At 41.2% G+C, this 20,666-nt stretch overlaps 2 long non-coding RNA genes across 3 annotated transcripts in view; both read right to left on the bottom strand.

The window, feature by feature from the left end:
* Positions 1 to 13,937, bottom strand: part of LOC138971815 (uncharacterized) — a 39,398-nt gene extending 25,461 nt beyond the window's left edge. The window contains exons 1-3 of one of the 2 annotated variants that reach the window (XR_011457384.1): positions 13,889 to 13,937; positions 9,710 to 9,829; positions 8,747 to 9,103 (exon numbers count right to left, since the gene is read on the bottom strand). This is a non-coding gene — a long non-coding RNA (uncharacterized lncRNA). Of the gene's footprint in view, positions 1 to 8,606; positions 9,104 to 9,709; positions 9,830 to 13,888 lie in introns of those variants that run through there. The other variant, XR_011457383.1, reaches the window with a different exon arrangement.
* A 1,255-nt stretch (positions 13,938 to 15,192) lies between these two features.
* On the bottom strand, positions 15,193 to 20,181 carry LOC138971814 (uncharacterized). Its single transcript, XR_011457382.1, has 4 exons — positions 19,524 to 20,181; positions 18,850 to 18,981; positions 18,087 to 18,169; positions 15,193 to 16,253 (listed from the first exon to the last, which is right to left on the bottom strand). It is a non-coding gene; the product is annotated as an uncharacterized lncRNA (long non-coding RNA).
* Between the last annotated feature and the right edge of the window lie 485 nt (positions 20,182 to 20,666).

Raw genomic sequence — 20,666 nt, 5'->3', positions numbered from 1 at the left:
ATAAATTAATCACATCAAAATAATCACACAGCAAAAGCACTACTTGAAAACTGACGTCAAACTGTACAGCACAATTTAAAAATCATAAAATGCCTCTGTTTAAACTTTGCACAAGAATCCATGACAGACAGCAAAAATACATTAATCACATCTTGATGCTCAGCAGACGCACTACTTGTAAACTGGCGTCAAACTGTACAGCACGACTAAAAAAATTACAAAACACATCCGTTTAAACTTTGCACAAGAAACCCAGTGCCACTATGAAACAACAACAACATGATTTTTGAAAACACATACACACATACGTTCTGGACACCCCCTGAATATGTTGATTTAAACATATGGAAAATGTAACAAAGTTGTGCAATGCAATAATGACACAACGCAGTGACCCCAAAATGTGACAGGGGTATCTCAAACTAGATTCATGTTGGCTATCAACTACAACTACCCTTGAAGTTTTCATAGTTACAAAGCTTAAGATTCAATAACATCTGAGATAACTTCAACGTTAAGTTTTATGAAACAAACATGACTGGCCCCCTGTGACCCCAAAACTTGACAAGGGTCAATCAAACTTAGGTCAAGTCTGGAGATTATCAAACACTAGAAGTATACAACTACAAGGTTTCAAACCTGTAGCTTCAAAAACATCTGATATAGCTTCAACGCACAAGTTTTAATCCAATTCCAATGAAACGAACATGACCCCGCTGTGACGCCAAAATTTGAAGAGGGTCAACCAAACTGAGGTCACTTTGTAAGATCTTTCTTTATTTGGTGTTTTATGTTGTTGTCAACCACGAAGGTTATATCGCGACGGGGGAAGGGGGGAGATGGGATAGAGCCACTTGTCAATTGTTTCTTGTTCACAAAAGCACAAATCAAACATTTGCTCCAGGGGCTTGCAACGTAGTACAATATATTACCTTACTGGGAGAATGCAAGTTTCCAGTACAAAGGACTTTGTAAGATCATCGAACCCTAAATTTTTCAGAGGTCTAGCTTGAAAAACAACCAAGCTAACCTCAAATGTTAAGTTTTTTGGCCGGATATATGGATTGACACATGTATATGAATTCTTAGACTCGCCAATTACTCAGGTGAGTCAATAAGAGACGATTTGGAAAGAACAACAACATGATTTTTGAAAACACATACACTCAACTCAACTCAACTCAACTCAAATTTTATTGGCTTCAATTTTCACAGAAGAATTTGTCTTGCGCTTGGGAGAAAGTAAGAGTATAACATATAAAAACAGCATATACTGTTCAAAAAAAGAAACGCATAGCTTGTAATATATGGTTAATTTAGTTATATGGCTACAAGGATATCCACCAAACTGCAGAAAATGTTTATCTGGTCGTCGACCTTTCGTCCATTGCCACAAGTGAGCTCTGCACGTGACGCATGCGTTATCAGTGGCTACAATGTCAAAATTGCTCATTTGGCATGACCACTCGTCATGCTTCAGTGTAATCTCGTGAAACTCGGGGAATATTGAGCTCTCAACATGTCTTCCAAAACCCATAAAAGCGGATTGTTCGCCACAAAGAAATCAGACGACAATTCAGCGACGAAAGATGGCCCGATTGAGCAGAGAAGACCGCCAAATTGCATTGGGTCGTTTACAATCAGGCCAAAGTCAAAGTGCAATCGCCAGGCACTTCCACGTGTCCCAGAGCACCATCAGTAGACTGTGGGTCAGGTTTCAAGCCACTGGCTCCGTTGCTGACTTGCCACGAGCGGGAAGACCAAGGGCGACAACTGCTGCTCACGACCGCTTCATACGGCTCCGCCACCTCCGGAATCGTTTCCTGTCGGCCTCATCTTCTGTCCAGGCTCTCCCCGGGCCACACCGATTATCGGACCAGACCGTGCGGAACCGCCTGCATGAAGCTGGTTTGAGAGCTCGCAGACCTCACAGAGGAGCTGTCCTCACCCGCCGCCATCGCCAGAACCGAGTGCAGTGGGGCAACCAGCACCTTCGCTGGACCGTCCGGAATTACTGGAGACACGTGTGGTTCAGCGACGAGTCCTACTTCCTGCTCCAGCGACATGATGGTCGGAGGAGGGTCTACCGGAGAGTAAACGAACGTTACGCGCCCAACTGTGTGGATGAGGCACCCGTTCATGGTGGTGGAGGCGTCATGGTGTGGGGGGCGATCAATACCGCTGGAAGGAGCACCCTGGTGCACGTCCAAGGGCGCATAACTGCCCAGCGATACGTGGAGGAAATTCTGCGCCCACACGCCCTTCCTCTTCTGGCTGACCAGGATGCCATATTCCAGCAGGACAACGCTCGCCCGCACACAGCACGACTCACCACCCAGTTCCTCACCGACCACCATGTCCAGGTGCTTCCCTGGCCATCCATGTCGCCAGACATGAACCCAATAGAACACCTCTGGGATGAATTGGACAGACGTGTGCGCAGGCGAGAAGAAGCGCCAGCAAATCACCGCGATCTATTGCAGGCACTTCAGGAGGAGTGGGACACCATCCCACAGCAAGATATCCGGCATCTGATCCAGTCCATGCCCAGAAGGTGCCGGGCAGTTGTTGCTGCTCAAGGCAGTCACACCCCCTACTGACTTGACAGCCTCGGCACCCAATCGTATTGATTGACTGATTGATTTGAAGATGCAAATGAACTGTGTGTGCATTCAACTGTGTCCATACCAAATTTCAAACAAATAATCTAAATATTGGATTTTCTGTTAATTTTTTCGAAAAATAAAACAAATTTGGCAAGTAGCAACTATGCGTTTCTTTTTTTGAACAGTATACGTTCTGGACACCCCCTGAATATGTGCAGAGAAAAGTCTGTGAGTGAACATCATACAGCACTAATGAACAAATTGAGAAGGAAAAAACCCCATGCAGGTGGAAGGTAGAAGACATAAATCAACACTTCCTCATCAGTCCTTGCACACAACACACACAAAATGTACATCTTCTGCCGAGACCTCAGCTCTCGTCATCTCCACCCCAGCACAGTCAAAGTGGCACCAGGAGTGACATTTCTCACTCTGCACCCAGTCTGCCAAATCCGGTTTTGAGCAAAATGGCATGCCGCACATGTTTTTTTCTCGAGGACGTCCATGTTGCAGAAGCCTCTGATGACTGTATTTTCTGAACATCTGGCAGTGACATTGTCGCATCACAGCCACTGGAATGTTTGCCAGAAGCGACTCAGCATTCTGCACATAAGTAAGCAACAATCATAGCAAAACAACTCATTGAGGTCTGGATATATTAACAACAACAACAACAACAACAACAACAACAACAACAACAACAACAAACAACAAACAACAGATCAAGTGGACACTTACATAATTAACTGAGAAATACTGAGAATTCAGAGCGCAAAATGATATTTCTTTATCATATTATATATATGCTGTTGTAACTATAGTGCTTTCTACTGGAATTAAGAGAGGGTACAAGTTCTACAACTGACAGATGACACTTGTTAAGTGTTACGATTAATCTGCATGAACAGTACAAAATGAATGAATTAAATCTAAGCAAGACCAATGTTGTAGGAATCAAAGGAACAAGGAAGTTTGGGGGCAAATATTGAAACTAGTTATATAAATATATATTAATGAACCTAATTAGCTTCTGTCTGAAGTAACTGAATAAATTTTAAGCCATGAGTTGTCATTGTTCAGATTAATTTTAAGCAAGATTAGTGTAAAGTTATGAACACCTTCATCTTTTATTACAATGATAGCTGAGCACTTAAAGTTAAAGAATATTCAATTAAATTGTAACTATGTCACGGTGTAACAGTAAAGTTATGAACAACAAAAGGTAATAACTTATTTTTCGGCCTGTGTTTAAGGTTTTAACTTGATTTCTGACTGGTTGTTGACATGGAAACCAAAATGTTTGACATGGATATGTTTTTGTTGCATGTCTGTGTTATTATAACTAGAGTATTACAGAAAAAAGTACAGAGAATGATACGAATCATTTAAACTTTAAAGGACTGAAAATGCATGACTCTAATGGCAGGCACACAGCTCGTATTACATGGACGATTGTTTAGGAAACCTGTTACACATTGAATTATCATTGATCACACATGGTTGCATAGAACTTTGAAACTGAGTTTTATTCACTGGATGGACCATAGAACATGTCATCTGATACTTTCAGTCTCAATGTCAACAGAAATTTGGCTGACAGTGACACTGACAGCCATGGAATCAAGAACAGTTGAGATAACCATAACTCATTAAATGTACAAAAATAAACATGCGAAAAAATAAATAAAACAACATAGCGAAATACTTTCAGTCACGTTTCATAACTACGAACTTACCTCTTCAGTGTTTGCTGGGTATGCAGAGAACGTCGTTTAAGTCCAATCCTGGAAAGTTCACGAGCTGAAACTTCTTTTCACGCACCCACCACTTGAACTTCGAAGACTTCCCATCTTCAATGTGGTCCGTACGTTTTGTTTTTAGAAACAGCACAATGTTGTCATATTTCTTCTGCGTGAGCACGGTTGTATTTTCTGCGTAAGTTCCACGACAAAACTGTCCACCTCTTCCCTGTGGTCACCCATCATGGTCAAGGGCGAGAGGCAGACTGGCGATCAGACTGGCATCGCTAGTCGAAAGGAGGGCCATTTCTAGAATGAGTCGGTGCGTTTCCGGAAATGACGCGCTTTGTTGGAAATCTACTGAGGCGTGACGAAGTCCCGCGAGATTCCAACTCTGCCCCGGATTCTTACTATGCGCCCAACATCCCTATACTAGTTTGTCCCCTCTTGTCAGATATCCGCCTTAGCTCAGTGGTTAGCGAATTATCATCACGGTTCCTGAAGCCGCTAGTTCCAGCCCCGCCAACGCTTTTTTTCATTGTTTTTTTTCGAATCATGCGCGATTTTCCTGTTCAGTTTATAAACACCTTTTGGGCGGGCAAGTTTTGTGTGGTAAACATGTAGACAGTGCTCATTGATAGGCCTATCTTAAGCTCTGCTATTGCTAAATAGACCGCCATGGCATTCGAGACTCAAAGACCCAAACATTGTAATGTCCTTATAAAAACAAGGAAAATTGCCTTGCAGTGTCAGGCGGTTTAAAACATAAAGTAAATTTAATTCACGAAAGTTCACAACTGCACTAAAAACATGAAGACTTTCTGAGAAATCACTCACTGAAACAGACGCAGCACGCCCGCACGCTCACACACACATACGAACACACACACACACACACACACACACACACACACACACACACACACACACACACACACACACACACACACACACACACACACACACACACACACACTTGTGACACGCGCGCACGCACACAGATCAGTTTAAAAATCGTTAAATTGTATTCCACTTTTTTTCCTGAATCCAAAAATATAAATAGATATGCCGTGTGCTCAGAATTAAAGGAAATAGTGATGCAAATTTTGTACATGTACTATACGTTCGCATGCTTCACCGAGACGACTGACCGCAATGCTTCTCGGTCTTCGGCGTTGGGTTATCCCTCAAGTGGTTATTGTGAGCAGGTGGTCGCTTTCGGGAGGTGGTCGCACGGGCAGGTTCGACATTATTCCCTTTACAATGGCTAAAGCTTTGGTTAACATGTAAAACTCAATATGCAAAGGATAGTTTTACAAATAAATAAAGAAATAAAACAAAGAATGAGTAACAGCAATTAAAAAGGATTTAAAATCTACATTTAAACAGTTAAAGTCCCCGAGATTAGGCAAAATAAAGCTATATGTTGGTTTAGGGTAACTCGACCGACCCTATTTTTTCCCGCTGACCCTAACACTTTTTTACATTTAGTCAAGTTTTGACTAAATGTTTTAACATAGAGGGGGAATCGAGACGAGGGTCGTGGTGTATGTGTGTCTGTGTGTGTGTGTGTCTGTCTGTATGTGCGTGTGTGTGTGTGTGTAGAGCGATTCAGACCAAACTACTGAACCGATCTTTATGAAATTTGACATGAGAGTTCCTGGGAATGATATCCCCGGACTTGTTTTCTTTTTTTCGATAAATACTTTTGATGACGTCATATCCGGCTTTTTGTAAAAGTTGAGGCGGCACTGTCACACCCTCATTTTTCAATCAAATTGATTGAAATTTTTGTAAAGCAATCTTCGACGAAGGCCGGACTTCGGTATTGCATTTCAGCTTGGTGGCTTAACAATTAATTAATGACTTTGGTCATTAAAAATCTGAAAATTGTAATAATTTTTTTTATATAAAACGATCCAAATTTACGTTCATCTTATTCTACATAATTTCCTGATTCCAAAAACATATAAATATGTTATATTTGGATTAAAAACAAGCTCTGAAAATTAAAAATATAAACATTATGATCAAAATTAAATTTCCGAAATCGATTTAAAAACAATTTCATCTTATTCCTTGTCGGTTCCTGATTCCAAAAACATATAGATATGATATGTTTGGATTAAAAACACGCTCAGAAAGTTAAAACGAAGAGAGGTACAGAAAAGCGTGCTATGCAGCACAGCGAAACCACTACCGCGCTGAACAGGCTCGTCAGTTTCACTCCGTTATGCACAAGCGGCGGACTACGGTCATTGTGAAAAAATGCAGTGCGTTCAGTTTCATTCTGTGAGTTCCACAGCTTGACTAAATGTAGTAATTTCGCCTTACGCGACTTGTTTTCATTTCTCAAAAACACCAACTTTTGGCACATTTTGCCAACATACTGAGACTTAAGGAAAGTAACCTCCTTTAAAATCGACCAAATTTAAGAAAGAAAACAAAGGAGAAAAGAAAGCCGACCGACCCTATCTTTTTTGATTATATTACCCTAAACAAACATTATAAGATGTTTGGTGGCTTGTTGACAGACCAGCTTTTTTGTTGGTCCAAGGGGACCATATCGTCTTTTGTTTCATCTTTATCGACCAAGGCCGAAGGCCGCGGTTGATAAATATGAGACAAAAGGCGATATGCTCCCCGAGGACCAACAACAAAATGCTGGTCTGACGACAAGCCACCAAACATCGTTTTTGTCATCATTTTGGTTGTGCAACAAAATGCACAATAACCCACAGGGAGACGAATTTTTAGAATCCAACTCTGGGCCACAAAGCATCGTCACAGTAGCTCGAGATAACACGTCAACCTTGTATGTGACGTCAAACGTAGCTTGTTGATGCTTTTCTTCCAGTCTGAAAATTTACAGAGCTGCGATCATACGTGTGAGTTCAGCCAGTGTTGGGCATATTTCTTTTCTTTTTAAGTGTTTATGACTTTTCGTTGTGGATTTTGCGATTACAGAGATAAGTTGAAAATTGACCGTGAGTCTCCGCGGTAATTATCAACATTGATTGGGTCTTTGAGAGTGAATGCTTACAATCGTTGTCCTCGGAAACACAAATCCAAAGCCACGATGGTTCCACACATCAAACAATCAGCCTGATTGGCTTTTACTTTGACAATACACGTTTCACCTGAAAGCTCAAACCCATTTACCACCTCGATTTATTGCATGGGGAACATGAGATTTATTTCCCAGGTGTTTGTGAATGAAAACGCGTAAAAATGATGACAAATATGTTTTATTTGGCCTTATACCCGATGTTTTGATCGAGCCGACGACATTGATGGGCCTTCAATGAGAAGCAAGCACAACTGTTTTCACCTTTTGTCTAAAGCACGTCCCTTCCCTTACTTTAGCATGCATCCAGAGTCAATACTTCTCTATAACATTCCTTTATTTATTTTATTTTATCAAAAGCTGTTTACAAATCCGTATAACTCACACAGATGAAAGACTCACAAAACTGGCCTAATAAGCGATATTCAGTAAGATGCATCGTTATTCTTTATCTCGAAAACGAGCGTGTACTTTTCCATCACATTTACCGAGCATTGTCGTCAGTATCCCGCACATTTACCGAGTATTGTCGTCAGTATCCCGTCACATTTACCGAGCATTGTCGTCAGTATCCCGTCACATTTACCGAGCATTGTCGTCAGTATCCCGTCACATTTACCGAGCATTGTCGTCAGTATCCCGTCACATTTAGCGAGCATTGTCGTCAGTATCCCGTCACATTTAGCGAGCATTGTCGTCAGTATCCCGTCACATTTACCGAGCATAGTCGTCAGTATCCCGTCACATTTAGCGAGCATTGTCGTCAGTATCCCGTCACATTTACCGAGCATAGTCGTCAGTATCCCGTCACATTTAGCGAGCATTGTCGTCAGTATCCCGTCACATTTAGCGAGTATTGTCGTCAGTATCCCGTCACATTTACCGAGCATTGTCGTCAGTATCCCGCACATTAGCTGACGTTTCTCTCAAGATTCAGTAGATATTCAACACACTCATTTTCATGCGGATCATAATTCACAGTTTTTACACCCCCGGTATAGGGGTGTGTATAGGTTTCGGTCGATGTGTTTGTTTGTTTGTTTGTGTGTTTGTGTGTTTGTGTGTTTGTGTTCGCATATAGATCTCAAGAATGAACGGACCGATCGTCACCAAACTTGGTGAACAGGTTCTATACATTCCTGAGACGGTCCTTACAAAAATTGGGACCAGTCAAACACACGGTTAGGGAGTTATTGGTGGATTAAGATTCTACAAGGACTTATAGAGAAACATATTCATGGTCAAAGGGAAATAACCTTCTCAGTTGGTGGCAGTGAGAATGGGTGCAGTGAGAATGGTTATTTCCCTTTGACCAACGGGGGTGTTTTTCCTACCTCGAAGGAATTTCTTGGTTTTTTTTATGATTAGAGGATGTTTTCCTCAGGATACAATGTACGACCAAGTTTGTAATCAGTGTATATAGGTCTCATTCTGGGGTTCTGCAAATCCGAGTTTGTTCTTTCCAATCTGTGTTCAACATACCTAAAGCACATATATCCCACATAGATGATGAAAAATACACCTAGCATTGCACACACGATGGAAATGACCACGACAACATCACTTGGACGAGAATCCTTCTCCATTTCCGGTGATGATGAATTCATTGCTGGTGTATTTGTAGCGTTGTTGTTGTCGGTTTGTTCCATGCCCAGAAAAGCCGGCGACTCAAAACTGTGGAATTCTGATTTCTGCACAACAAAAACACAAATTGATAGACAGCTATAAAAAGAGATTAATTTCCACAAAAGCAGAATACCGATAAACAGACACCGTGACAGACAGACTGCACTTATTAGTCACACACCAGTGCACTGCAAAATCACACTGGACACTCTGTTTAACATGTTAAATGATCACAAGCTTGGACCCTCCCGACCATCCCTTCAGTATCCCCCCCCCCACACCCCTCACAACTTCTCCCCCTTCATAACTCCAAGCACACACACCCTCCCCCCAACACACACACAAACACACATACACACAAGGCACACACACACACACACACCACACTGACACACTGATTGACACACACTGACTGACACACACACACACAAACAAACACACACACACATACCCACATGGCACACACACACACACACACACTCACACACACACACACTCACACACAACACACCCTCCACACATACACACACACAGATACACACACACACACTTACATACTCTCTAACACACACACACACACACACACACACTCTAACACACACACACACACACACACACACACACACACACACGTGCGCGCGCCGCTTGCGAAAGATCAATTTCTCCCCTACCTGATATCTTTGTTAGGTCAGAAAGGACGCCACGCGGAAGAAAACAAGGTCAATCAAGGTCTGTCCGAAGAATGCAAAAGTGCCAGCCCGGGCGTTGTCATGGTTTCCAGCTCATTCGACCTTCGACATAAAACCCAAATCTTCATACTTTCTCAGCAATGCATAAGTTCTGTGGCATAGTATTTTGGTTTTTTTTAATGTTTTTTTGTTTTTGTTTTGTTGAGTTTTTTGCGTAGATCAGTTTTTCCGCAAGCACAAACATTGAAGGCGAAACTGCGTTCTGTGTTCCGTACCAATATCAACAACATGTTGCAAATTTAGTGGACCAATGGCAAATTTATAATAGTTCGTTTTTGACTCATTATATAATTCCCACCCAAGAGCTCACCGTCAGTGAAGATCTTTTCAGCAGGAAAAGAATACAAGTGTGCACCAATGCCTTCCTCATCCATGGATGGTGGTTTTTTCTCGTGGGTGTAAGGAAAGTGGGTTTAAAAAAATTAAAAAAAATAATTTTCATTTTCCTTACTTTTCTTTTTTTTTAATTTCTTTTTTTTTTACGTCTTCTTTTTAATTTGACAAGCAGACTGGTTGTTAAAACATATATTTAAGATAAAAAATTCTTCAAGCGTAAACTGAGGAGAACAATTTGTGTATTTGTTAACGGCCATAGCCAGTACACTACAAAGGGAAAGTAGCTGTGCACGGCATACTTTGCACTACAGCGAAACGCTGTAACTCAGCACGAGGGTATGAGAAATTCCACACGCAGTGAGGCATCGGAGCAGAATTCGCAATAGAAATGTAAAGCCCGTTGTGACATACGAGGCGGACAAATCAATGACTGAGTGGATGGCACTTAGGCTTATAAGGTACTAAAACTGAAGGCTACAAATCGTGTCTACCCTATGTTCAGGTCATGTATGCATCGTGATTTTCTTAGAGAGCTTGCGCACATGTGCACGAATTCAGACAAGAAATAAAGGTACACACGCTCACTGACAAATATACCACATACACACGCGTGCACGCACACACACACACACACATATATATATATATATATATATATATATATATATATATATATATATATACAAACAAATATGGAAAAAATAACCAAAACAAGCCTTCACGTTTTCACCAATATTTCGGCCTCGTGGCCTTCGTCAGGGTGTTCTATTATTAGCTCGCACGATGTTTACAAATATCCTTTGACGCAATGTCTGTCTATGACGTAATTATACATGACCGTAATATGTTTTGCGTGCCGGAATTCCAAAAATGAATAAGACAGTATATATATATATATATCCCATGAGCTGCTTCTTTGTCTCTGTAATGCTACTATGGGTATATATGTTGTATTTTTCGGCTTCAATAAATACATAATGGGCTCAAAAAATATATATCATAGTACCGATTCCGGTTTGGCCGAGGAACTATACTTCTGCCTACACTTGACACTGCACCGAACATGTTTCAGTGGATTGATGAAGAGCATTGCTCACATGGCTAAACAAAAGAAAACACAACATTCACAGAGGACAAAACCATGATACGTATCTGTGGTATGCGATACAGTAAACAAAGCGTTTATCTTTACACTTTGGGTGCAGGTCGAGTAAAAAAAGAACAAAAGCGAAGAATCAACTGATAGTGACAGCAAACGAACCTCGCTGTTCATTTGAGGTGAAGCTAGAGTAACCTCCCTTCCTCCGTGTGTTCCAACAAGCAAAGATGCATTGCGTCAGTGTTACGAGTGTACCTTTTTGACTGGCCGGTTCGCTTCGTCATCCAGCACAGGCTGTTTCATCCATTTTTCGAGCATGTCCAACTTTTTTGCTTTACACTGACGTAAGTTCATGGTTATATGAAAGTATCCAAGAGCTCAGCAAACGTGTATTTCATCCTGATGGAGTAAAATCAGTCCAAACGGTATTCAACACGCAGTTTCAAGGAGCAGCCATTACACCGTTTTAGACAGAATTGACGCTACCGGTATGGGTTGATTAACGCAAGCACGATCGAACAAATTAACTAAGAGATATATTTCACGAACATGAAAAAAGTAAGTTATTCAGTAAAATGTTAGTTTATTTTCGTAATTCTACACTCCAACACAAAAATTAAACTAGAATTGGGATCCGAGTTAACCAAACCGGTGTTGGCAACCGTAGCCTGGAACTGTGACCTTGGACGGACTCAGAACCTAAATCGAAACTGTCTTTGATTCAATGAAAACTTTCATTGTGTGTGCTTTCTTTACTATCTTGAAACTAAAATGCATTCAAAAGCAAATCGAACAGTGGTTTGAATGTAGATTTAACACACATTTACGGATGCACTTGTTTGCACTTCATTTCTTCGGCGACGTGGCTTTAGCATGGGGTAGTGAAGAGGAACACACCTCGCTGGCTCACCTATTTTACACACCACAGACAACTACAGTGCTTTATTGTGGTCCACGTTGTCTTTGGTGTACGCATGGGATATACAGCTTACAACACTCGTGTTTTTATATTTAGTCAAGTTTTGACTAAATATTTTAACATCGAGGGGGAATCGAAACGAGGGTCGTGGTGTATGTGCGTGTGTCTGTGTGTGTGTGTGTTGAGCGATTCAGACTAAACTACTGGACCGATCTTTATGAAATTTGACATGAGAGTTCCTGGGTATGAAATCCCCGAACGTTTTTTTCATTTTTTTGATAAATGTCTTTGATGACGTCATATCCGGCTTTTCGTGAAAGTTGAGGCGGCACTGTCACGCCCTCATTTTTCAACCAAATTGGTTGAAATTTTGGTCAAGTAATCTTCGACGACGCCCGGACTTCGGTATTGCATTTCAGCTTGGTGGCTTAAAAATTAATTAATGACTTTGGTCATTAAAAATCTGAAAATTGTAAAAAAAAAAAAAAAATTTATAAAACGATCCAAATTTACGTTTATCTTATTCTCCATCATTTGCTGATTCCAAAAACATATAAATATGTTATATTCGGATTAAAAACAAGCTCTGAAAATTAAATATATAAAAATTATTATCAAAATTAAATTGTCCAAATCAATTTAAAAACACTTTCATCTTATTCCTTGTCGGTTCCTGATTCCAAAAACATATAGATATGATATGTTTGGATTAAAAACACGCTCAGAAAGTTAAAACAAAGAGAGGTACAGAAAAGCGTGCTATCCTTCTTAGCGCAACTACTACCCCGCTCTTCTTGTCAATTTCACTGCCTTTGCCATGAGCGGTGGACTGACGATGCTACGAGTATACGGTCTTGCTGAAAAATGGCATTGCGTTCAGTTTCATTCTGTGAGTTCGACAGCTACTTGACTAAATGTTGTATTTTCGCCTTACGCGACTTGTATGGCTTGTATTTCAGTCAAGACCCAGCGGGAATATCATCGGGATTCACTCGCCAGAGGCTCGTGAATCCCTATGATATTCATCCGCTGGGTCTTGACTGAAATACAAGCCATATAAAAAACCACTCGTGTTGTAACCTATACATATATATGTTTGTGGCCCATAAACACACACACCTTGCACACACACACACCGTGCACACACACACACACACACACACACACACACACACACACACACATACACACACTGTGCACACACACACCGTGCACACACACACACACACACATACACACTACACACACCGTGCACACACACACACACACACACACATACACATACCGTGCACACACACACACACACACACACACTACACACACCGTGCACACACACACACACACACACACATACACACACCGTGCACACACACACACCGTGCACACACACACACACACACACACACTACACACACCGTGCACACACACACACACACACACACATACACACACCGTGCACACACACACACCGTGCACACACACACACACACACACACACACACACTACACACACCGTGCACACACACACACACACACACACACACTACACACACCGTGCACACACACACACACACACACACACACACACACACACACACACACACACACACACACCAGAGAGAGAGAGAGACAGAGACAGAGAGAGAGAGAGAGAGAGAGAGAGAGAGAGAGAGAGAGAGAGATTGCGATATTAGCCTATAGGTGAGAGAAAACTCAGAAGAAAATAATCAGCTTCAATACTACTTACAGTTGTATCACGCACTCAGAGAATGTATATGAATGAGAACCATCTGGCAGTCAGCTCTTGTACTCACAGTTAACCAATCTCACATCCAAACTGCTCTGTAACCCTACCGCTGCACATATGGCGTTTTCCGACATCCGAACAAGCACGTGTCACAGATGGTTGTAGATTAGTATGGTCTTCAGTTAAAACGAATCCCCGAACACACGCACGAACGTTTGACGTCAGGATAAAAGTACGTAGGGAGCATGATTATCTTCCCTTTATTAACTGGTTTAAACTCGTTCATTCTTCACCTGCGATCCGGCTTAGATTGAAGTGACTGGAGTAAGCCTCCAAACTCTGTTCAATTACTGAGTTCATGTCAAGAAGGGAGACTTACAACAGAGTGGGGGGGGGGGGGGGAGAGGTGCACTCTGAACTGAGGCGTTCCACTTTTAAACCCCCGTCCTGTAACCAATATTGACCACAGTGTGATATAGCAGTAACAGAAGTTGGTATATATCGTAAATAGTAGTGTTCATTATGTGCTTCCTTTTGCTATTAGCGTCGTGTACTACACAGTCAAAGTGTGTTTAAAACGGGTAACACTTCAATTTGAATTGTATCTTTAATCCCTGATGGCAACTCGTCCAATTGTCGTCCACTAGTGTCGGGCATATCCTATGAATGACGTCACCTATTGTTTGACCTAATTTCCTCAGCTCTCAAAGTTTGTGACGTCTCTTTCACAGGTCTCAGTTTGAAAAATGTCGACTCTCAATTCGCTCGAACAAGTCACAGACACGTACGTGTCTTCCTTCCAGGGTTTTCCATCTGACGTCAGGATGAGTTCCACGTTGTTGTCTGGATCTGAATGTGTCTACACTCTAAACAAAAGTGTTCCACTCCTGAACACCCTTTCTGTAACCACTTCTGAACACCCTTTTAGTAGAACACTTTTGGAACACTTTTGGAACACAAAAAGTGTTCTATACACAAAAAAGTGTTCCAAAAGTGTTCCAAAAGTGTTCACATCTGAACACTTTTAAGTGTTCACCCTGCTGTAACCACTTCTGAACACATAAAAGTGTTCAGGTCAACACTTTTAGAACAATTTTGGAACACTTTTGGAACACTTTTGGAACACTTTTAGAACACTTTTAGAACACTTTTGGAACACTTTTAGAACACTTTTAGAACACTTTTGGAACACTTTTGGAACACTTTTAGAACACTTTTGGAACACTTTTGGAACACTTTTGGAACACTTTTGGAACACTTTCATCCTGCACTGTCATACAATTCAGAAAGACATTAAAATCAAATTTTGTGAGCAAAGAAGCATTTTTAATTGACAAAAAGAAATGTCTGCAGCAGTCGCAGAACAAACGGGTCTGGGGTAGGAATTGTTGAACACATAATATACCGAGCAACAAAATTCGTCATTGTTTGATTGACAAAATCTTCATCAATTATAGAGTTAGAATTATTAAAAGTTTCTACAAAAGTTTAATGAAGGCATGTTTGACCTTGCTTTTGTGTGATTATTTTGATGCTGTGACTGTTTTAACACACGGGACAAGCAGGTTTATCGTAAAACACATAATGCGCGCTCGCAGCACGTGCAAGTAGAGCAGGAGAAATCTGATGTGTGAGATGTGTTCACTAATGCATTAGCAACCAAAAGAGACCATGGCACGCTTGCTGCCAGTCTCACTTTTGAAACAGCCAGGATGCCACGATTGACACCACCAAAATGCCAGGTCGATTTAAAGCTGGGGGTGATCCAGAAGCGCTGGCATGTGCTTTAAACGTGCATGTGTCAACAGTTTATCACCTTCTGCAATGTTCTGGTGACATTGGAAGCACTGCAGTTATGCAACGCGGTAGATTTTTTCGCATTACCCCAATAAGACAAGATCGCAATTTCCTTCCACAACGTCTTCGACATCGATTCAATTCAGCCGCTGACAATACCAGGAACATCACTGGAAGCAACCAGTGTCCGATCAGTGGCCAGAGAACGCGATGAAGGCTGACTGAGCGAGACCTCCAAAACTTCGTTTTGTCCCGTGTGTTGAAACAATCGCAGCATCAAAATACTCACGCAACAGCTGTGTCAAACATGCCTTCATCAAAATGTTGTGGTTTGATAATTCTAACTCCATAATTGTTCGAGATTTTGTCAATCAAACATTGCATAATGTTTTCGCGTTTCTTTTGTTGCTCGGTATATGTTGCTATTAAATAATATGAACGGAGCTCTGGTAAACCCCATCTTGAAAGTTCACACACGAAAGTCCGATAACAAAAACACCCTTCAGAGTTGGGAGGATTCCAGGCCCTTGGTCTTTGGTTTAGTTTTCAACTCGCTGTCCGGAACATCCTGTTCGAAATAAAAGTGAGTTTTAGAACATGATGCATTTCCAACTCTTAACAGGTTTGTGTTAAACGTTTGTACTTAATTGATAACACTGAAGTGTAAATCTTAACTACTAGTGGACTTCTTCTTGCTGTCAGTAGATCTCCAACAATCGCAGTTACAGGTAAACTTTTTTTTATTCCAGAACGGGCATAGGTCACATAACAGAGAACAAATACGTCACGTCCAATTCGCTCTCACCTTCCCAACACACAATGACACTCGCATGCACGCACATGCACACACGACTGAATGTAAAAAGTAATCCCTCTTGAAGCAGGAGTCTGTCCCTAAGAACAAAAAGTAGAATTAAAATAGGTCTTTCGCAAGGATTTCATTAGCGCGTGGCCACTCTGGAAAATGGCACTCTACAAATTGTTTATATAAGGTAAGCAGTAAACCGTTCTGCTAATGTGGCGAGGCCTTGAGCACGCCCGTTTTCCTTAACTCGTTCTTAACCTATGTGAACCCAGGGAAAACACCTTGTCAACAATCACTGGAAGCCAAAGATCACTGTCGCAATTAATCGTGAACTCCGATGAGTTTTAGTTCAAAGAAAAGGGTGTCATATTGAATGCACCCTCTAGTAATCCGTTTGTAAAGAAACTACCTAAGTTTTGTTGGTTTGATCTAAATAATGAATTGTAAGGAAATCATTTATTATGTAATGTATTCTATATTATAGAATGCATTCTATTTACACAAAATACCAAAATGCTTTTTATGATAGAATGCGTTCTTTAACGTCCTGAAATGTATTATAATTTATATGCATAATGTCCCGAAACTACAACAGGCCAGCCCCGCAAAGAAAAGCAGAACTACACACACACACACAGCCACACACACGCACAGAGAGAGAGAGAGAGAGAGAGAGAGAGAGAGAGAGAGAGAGAGAGAGAGAGAGAGAGAGACAGAGAGACAGAGAGACAGAGAGAGACAGAGAGAGAGACAGAGAGAGAGAGACACAGACAGAGACAGAGAGAAAGAGAGAGCTGTGTGTGAGAGTGTTTGCTTTCGAAGCAGGGACCATACCGAGCTGGCCTGTAGAAGTTTTGTGGCGCTTTATGGAATGCATTCTATCATAAGAATGCATTCTAACATAAGAATGCATTGTTGGACGTTATAGAATGCATTCTATAATAGAATACATTTCTGGGCAAATGACAAGTATGATTGAATGCATTCTATATTATACAATGTTTTCTATTTTATAGAATGCATTCTATAAATATAGAACGTGTTCTATGATATGGAATGCATTCTTTAATATAAAATGCATTCTAATTTCTATCATAATTTTCTAAAATATTTCATTATTTAGATCAAACTAACCAAAACTTACAAACGGATCGCTTTTAACTCACGTGATCTCAAGCTAAACCTACGTGAACCGAAGGAAAACACCTTGTCAGCGACCATTGGAGGCCAGCGATCACTGTCAAAACCAATCATAAACTCCGATGAGAATATTTTCAAAAGAAAAGGGTGTCATATTGAATGCACCCTGCATACGCTGTTAGTGGCAATGGCAGATCCAAGCGGATCAGCAGCGTGTTGTCTGTTGGCCATGCTTTGACTAAAGCTGGCCTCAGTGTTTACGGCACTACTCTACCATAACGAATGGAAATTCTGAGTAGACTTAGTTCAGGAAAACATTTTATCATTGCAGGCCTCAGCACTCACTGAACTTAAAAATATGTATATTTTTTTCCACCTTTTAAGGAGAAGACTGCAAAATAAGGCAGCATTCTCAAAATGTAACTGCGCTGTATCCCACAGAAAGCTTAAACTTACATGAATGAAGTGCATCCACAAGGTTTCGTCGCATTACTATTAGCTCCATCTCCAGAAAGTGCCTCAGCCAAGCAGTATGGTTCCTGCACACACAAGATGCATGTTAAGAAATTAAACACTATTTTACTGAAGTTCCACATCGTAGCAACACTGACAAGTGTTCTGATTCTCATACTTTTGTTTATTGTGAAACTGTGTATCAACATTTAGATTTCTGTCAAATGTGGAAGGAGAGGGGGCTGGCTGTGTGTGTGTGTGTGTGTGTGTGTGTGTGTGTGTGTGTGTGTGTGTGTGTGTGTGTGTGTGTGTGTGTCCACATATGAGTTTGGCGACTGTCTGGTGTGTTTTGCACGGAGATATTAATTTTGAAACAGAGTATTTCAGCAAATAATATAATCAATGATTCCGCAACCGCCGGCACAATTGGCCTAGTGGTAAGGCGTCCGCCCGGTGATCGGGAGGTCGTGGCTTCGAACCCCAATTGGCAATCTCGTGGCTGCTCCGCCTGGCGTCTGGCATTATGGGGTTAGTGCTAGGACTGGTTGGTCCGGTGTCAGAATAATGTGACTAGGTGAGACATGAAGCCTGTGATTCTGTCTTGTGTGTGGCGCACGTTAAATGTCAAAGCAGCACCGCCCTGATATGGCCCTTCGTAGTCGGCTGGGCGTTAAGCAAACAAACAAACAAAACTTATCAGATCAATTTGAAAGTCAATATTTCTCTGCAAAACTACACACTATATGCAAATGCAGGACATGCGTACCTTGGTAAACACGTCTGGGTTGCCGTCAGTGCCTCCTGTTCATCCTCAGTGCAATTCAGAAGAAATGTGCGCAGGTTACGCCCACATCGATTCGCCACATGGGCACATCAGCTCAAACGGCTTCCCAGTTCCCTGAAAGTGTGATAGATCTGTGAAATCAAATACAACCAAGCATGCATAGAATTATTCTAAATTGTGCACACAATCAACCTGGCCACTATTATGATGAATGTTGTTCATTAATGTATGCTGTTTTTAGCCTACCGCTTCACTTTTATATCTAGCGTGCAGATCGTGCATCTATGATCTAACCAAAGGAAGAAGAAGAATCCGAAAATCTGCAAATGTATTGCTCTGACCACAGGCGGAAGGTATCGTTCACTGGACCACCATTATAATTATAAGGAACCCCTGGACATACAAGTATAACAATAACACAAAACCAAGCACATCAACCAGAATAAAAAAATCAACATCAAATTGAAATTTAGAGTTTATTTACCAACGCAGAACTAATGTAAAAGGTCCACTGATCAGCTGAAACCGTTGCGACAGCAAAATTAGAGAAATTGTCTTCAAACGTCCACAGATACAAGTAACAGGAACATGTTACAACAAAAATACGAGTGACTAAGCTTAGATGAATTAATACAAAATCTCAGCAAGCAACTTACAGATAACAATCGGAAATCCTGAGCCAAATCAACGCAGCGACAACGCAGACAGGTCACACTAACAGATCTAAAAGTGTCAACGTTCTTTTTTGGCCCAGCTGAAGCATGATGGGACAATTAGTAACATTATTAAATTGTAAAAATAAAAATGCTAATACTTACCGCTTATTAGATGTCTCAGATGAAATAAATGTTTGATGAAAAAATATAAGCACAACACGATTAAAAACAAAAACAAAAAAACGTCCCACAGCGGTCTAGGGGGTATAAAAATTATATACTCTAAGCGACGCTAGATCCCGACGAGTCTCCGTAGCTCAATCGGTAGAGCGCTGACATGGCAAGGCGAAGGTCTCGGGTTCGAATCTGCTCATGGCCCAAATATTTTTAATGTATTATTTTATTCGGAGCATGACTAAAAGACGAAGTGGAACACTTGTGGAACACTTGTTGAACACGTGTGTTCACCTGGTGTTCCACTGTGCAAAAAAGTGTTTACCATGTGTTCCAAAAGTGTTCAGGTAGCAGAAGATGCTTCAGGATAACACATTGAGAACACTTTCTGTGTTCCAAAAGTGTAAAAATGTGTTCACCCTAACACTTTAAGTGTTCACCCTAAACACTTTCAGTGTTCTCAAAGTGTTATAAAATTTAGAGTGTACTGTCCTTGGACAATCAGTATTGCGGATGTCTTCTGGGAATGGTGCTGAATTGAGCTTCCCTAATGTACCAGGTTAATCGATAAGTGTAACAAACAAGTCAAAGCTAAAATGTTTTGAATGCCCTTGCGACTGGCTGAACTTTTCCTTTTACCTCAAAGAGAGAGGAAAAAGGGAGGGTTGGGGGAGGGGGGAGAGAGAGAGAGAGAGAGAGAGAGAGAGAGAGAGAGAGAGAGAGAGAGAGAGAGAGAGAGAGAGAGAGAGAGAGAGAGAGAGAGAGAGAGAGAGAGAGAGAGAGAGAGAGAGAGAGAGAGAGAGAGAGTTGCGTAAAACTCACAATCGCAAACAAAGATAACTGCTCAAAGTTTAAAAGGTTTTAAAGAATTAACGAAACTATTTGGCAAAAAAAGAAAGAAAAACAGAGGAGAAAAAACCATACAAGCAGACGCTCTGGAGAGCATGCACGTGTTTGTTTTTATTTTTA

The sequence above is a fragment of the Littorina saxatilis genome, linkage group LG7, assembly GCF_037325665.1.
Source record: "Littorina saxatilis isolate snail1 linkage group LG7, US_GU_Lsax_2.0, whole genome shotgun sequence".
Taxonomy (NCBI): Eukaryota; Metazoa; Mollusca; class Gastropoda; order Littorinimorpha; family Littorinidae; genus Littorina; species Littorina saxatilis.
The sequence above is the reverse complement of the archived record's forward strand: the minus strand, read 5'-3'. Positions and strand labels throughout refer to the sequence as shown.